This window comes from Lolium rigidum, chromosome 5 (genome assembly GCF_022539505.1).
Source record: "Lolium rigidum isolate FL_2022 chromosome 5, APGP_CSIRO_Lrig_0.1, whole genome shotgun sequence".
NCBI classification, from domain to species: domain Eukaryota; kingdom Viridiplantae; phylum Streptophyta; class Magnoliopsida; order Poales; family Poaceae; genus Lolium; species Lolium rigidum.
Genome location: NC_061512.1, coordinates 136845111 through 136849858, shown reverse-complemented (window position 1 = coordinate 136849858; position 4748 = coordinate 136845111).

Sequence of the window (4748 nt, the reverse complement as noted above, 5' to 3'; positions counted from 1 at the left end):
GTGGAAAAATAGGCCTCCGGGCTTTTATTTCGTCCAATTCCGAGAATATTTCTTTACTAGGATTTCTGAAACCAAAAACAGCGTAAAACAAGAATCGGCACTTCGGCATCTTGTTAATAGGTTAGTTCCGTAAAATGCACGAATATGACATAAAGTGTGCATAAAACATGTAGATAACATCAATAATGTGGCATGGAACACAAGAAATTATCGATACGTTGGAGACGTATCAGCATCCCCAAGCTTAGTTCTGCTCGTCCCGAGCAGGTAAAACGATAACAAAGATAATTCCTGGAGTGACATGCCATCATAATCTTGATCATACTATTTGTAAAGCATATGTAGAGAATGCAGCGATCAAAACAATGTGTATGACATGAGTAAACAAGTGAATCATAAAGCAAAGACTTTTCATGAATAGCACTTCAAGACAAGCATCAATAAGTCTTGCATAAGAGTTAACTCATAAAGCAATAATTCAAAGTAAAGGTATTGAAGCAACACAAAAGAAGATTAAGTTTCAGCGGTTGCTTTCAACTTGTAACATGTATATCTCATGGATATTGTCAACATAGAGTAATATAATAAGTGCAATAAGCAAATATGTAGGAATCAATGCACAGTTCACACAAGTGTTTGCTTCTTGAGGTGGAGAGAAATAGGTGAACTGACTCAACATTGAAAGTAAAAGAATGGTCCTCATAGAGGAAAAGCATCGATTGCTATATTTGTGCTAGAGCTTTGATTTTGAAAACATGAAACAATTTTGTCAACGGTAGTAATAAAGCATATGCATCATGTAAATTATATCTTATAAGTTGCAAGCCTCATGCATAGTGTACTAATAGTGCCCGCACCTTGTCCTAATTAGCTTGGACTACCTGGATTATCACCGCAATACATATGCTTTAACCAAGTTTCACAAAGGGGTACCTCTATGCCGCTCGTACAAAGGTCTAAGGAGAAAGCTCGCATTTGGATTTCTCGCTTTTGATTATTCTCAACTTAGACATCCATACCGGGACAACATAGACAACAGATAATGGACTCCTCTTTTAATGCTTTAAGCATTTGACAACAATTAATTCTTTTCTCATTAGAGATTTTAGGATGTTTGTCCAAAACTGAAACTTCCACCATGAATCATGGCTTTAGTTAGCGTCCCAATGTTCTTCTCTCACAATATGCATGCTCAAACCATTCAACTCAGTGTAGATCGCCCTTACTTCAGACAAGACGAACATGCATAGCAACTCACATGATATTCAACAATGAGTTGATGGCGTTCCCCAAGTAAACATGGTTATCGCACAACAAGCAACTTAATAAGAGATAAAGTGCATAATTACATATTCAATACCACAATAGTTTTTAAGCTATTTGTCCCATGAGCTATATATTGCAAAGGTGAATGATGGAATTTTAAAGGTAGCACTCAAGCAATTTACTTTGGAATGGCGGGAAAATACCATGTAGTATAGGTAGGTATGGTGGACACAAATGGCATAGTGGTTGGCTCAAGTATTTTGGATGCATGAGAAGTATTCCCTCTCGATACAAGGTTTAGGCTAGCAAGGCTTTTTTGAAACAAACACAAGGATGAACGGTACAGCAAAACTCACATAAAAGACATATTGAAAACATTATAAGACTCTACACCGTCTTCCTTGTTGTTCAAACTCAAAACTAGAAATTATCTAGACCTTAGAGAAACCAAATATGCAAACCAAATTGTAGCATGCTCTATGTATTTCTTCATTAATGGGTGCAAAGCATATGATGCAAGAGCTTAAACATGAGCACAACAATTGCCAAGTATCACATTACCCAAGACATTTTTAGCAATTACTACATGTATCATTTTCCAATTCCAACCATATAACAATTTAACGAAGGAGAAACTTCGCCATGAATACTATGAGTAGAAACCACGGACATATTTGTCCATATGCTACAGCGGAGTGTGTATCTCTCCCATAAAGTGAATGCTAGGATCCATTTTATTCAAACAAAACAAAAACAAAAACAAACCGACGCTCCAAGAAAAAGCACATAAGATGTGGCCGAATAAAAATGTAGTTTCGGGGAGGAACTCGATAATTTGTTGATGAAGAAGGGGATGCCTTGGGCATCCCCAAGCTTAGACGCTTGAGTCTTCTGGATATATGCAGGGGTGAACCACCGGGTGCATCCCCAAGCTTAGAGCTTTCACTCTCCTTGATCACGTTGCATCATACTCCTCTCTTGACCCTTGAAAACTTCCTCCACACCAAACTCGAAACAACTCATTAGAGGGTTAGTGCACAATATAAATTGACATATTCAGAGGTGACACAATCATTCTTAACACTTTTGGACATTGCATAATGCTACTGGACATTAGTGGATCAAAGAAATTCATCCAACATAGCGAAAGAGGCAATGCGAAATAAAAGGCAGAATCTGTCAAAACAGAACAGTTCGTATTGACGAATTTTAAAATGGCACCAGACTTGCTCAAACGAAAATGCTCAAATTGAATGAAAGTTGCGTACATATCTGAGGATCATGCTCGTAAATTGGCGTAATTTTATGAGCTACCTACAGGGAGGTGGACCCAGATTCGTGACAGCAAAGAAATCTGGAACTGCGCAGTAATCCAAATCTAGTACTTACTTTTCTATCAACGGCTTAACTTGGCACAACAAAACTCAAAACTAAGATAAGGAGAGGTTGCTACAGTAGTAAACAACTTCCAAGACACAAAATAAAAACAAAGTACTGTAGGTAAAAACATGGGTTGTCTTCCATAAGCGCTTTCTTTAACGCCTTTCAGCTAGGCGCAGAAAGTGTGTATCAAGTAACATCGAGAGATGAAGCATCAACATCATTACCAGGGGTGTTGGGAGTTTTATCAATTTTAGGCCTATAGTAATTCTTTGGTTTAGGCACCTTAGAGACATACATGAATTTTTGCTCCTTACCCACATAAGTTTTCTCATTAAATTTAAAAGAAGAAAAAGTTGAACCCAATTTTCCCATAGCTTCTTCAAGTTTACCAATTCTATGGGTTTGATTATCATGGATAGCGCAAGTTTCTAGAGTAGCAATTCTTTTATTAATTCCCTCTAGGATTTTGTCAAGTTTATCAGTATTATCAAGTAATATTTCCAATTTAGTTTCAACACTACAATTTTTCTCTATGGTTTCCAGTTTTTTCATAACATCCTCAAGGGAGGTTTCAATTTTAGTTTCATTAACAGGTGGTGTTCCAAATAAACTCTCAATAATGCAACTAGCTTCTAAAGCGGAAGCGCATAGGAAGTTACCTCCCGCGAGACAATCAAGAACATATCTATTCCAGCTAGAGATACCAACATAAAAATTCCTGAGTAGGATAGTGGTGGAGTGTTTCTTAGTGCACCTATTATGGGCATCACTAATTCTATACCAAGCATCTTTTAAACATTCTCCCCCTTGTTGCTTAAATGAACGAACTTCAACTTCAGGATTACTCATTTTAACAATAGTAAATAAAGCGAACTAGATAAAGTAAATGCAAGTAAACTAATTTTTTTGTGTTTTTGATATAGCAAACAAGATAGCAAATAAAGTAAAACTAGCAACTAATTTTTTTGTATTTTGATTTTAGTGCAGCAAACAAAGTAGTAAATAAAACTAAGCAAGACAAAAACAAAGTAAAGAGATTGAGAAGTGGAGACTCCCCTTGCAGCGTGTCTTGATCTCCCCGGCAACGGCGCCTGGAAAATATGCTTGATGGCGTGTATTTCACACGTTCGTTGGGCAACCCCAAGAGGAAGGTATGATGAGCACAGCAGCAAGTTTTCCCTCAGAAAGAAACCAAGGTTTATCGAACCAGGAGGAGCCAAGAAGCACGTTGAAGGTTGATGGCGGCGAGATGTAGTGCGGCGCAACACCGGAGATTCCGGCGCCAACGTGGAACCTGCACAACACAACCAAAGTACTTTGCCCCAACGAAACAGATGAGGTTGTCAATCTCACCGGCTTGCCGTAACAAAGGATTAACCGTATTGTGTGGAAGATGATTGTTTGCAGAGAAAACAGTAAAAACAAGTATTGCAGTAGATTGTATTTCGAGTAAAGAGAATTGGACCGGGGTCCACAGTTCACTAGAGGTGTCTCTCCCATAAGACGAACATCATGTTGGGTGAACAAATTACAGCTTGGGCAATTGACAAATAAAGAGAGCATGACAATGCACATACATATCATGATGAGTATAGTGAGATTTAATTGGGCATTACGACAAAGTACATAGACCGCCATCCAACTGCATCTATGCCTAAAAAGTCCACCTTCAGAGTTATCATCCGAACCCCTCCAGTATTAAGTTGCAAAGCAACAGCATAACTGCATTAAGTATGGTGCGTAATGTAATCAACAACTACATCCTTAGACATAGCATCAATGTTTTATCCCTAGTGGCAACAACGACAACACAACCTTAGAACTTTCTCGTCACTCGTCCTGGTGTCAATGCGAGCATGAACCCACTATCGAGCATAAGTACTCCCTCTTGGAGTTAAAAGCATCTACTTGGCCAGAGCATCTACTAATAACGGAGAGCATGCAAGATCATAAACAACACATAGCATAACTTTGATAATCAACATAACAAGTATTCTCTATTCATCGGATCCCAACAAACGCAACATATAGAATTACAGATAGATGATCTTGATCATGATAGGCAGCTCACAAGATCCGACAATGATAGCACAATGGGG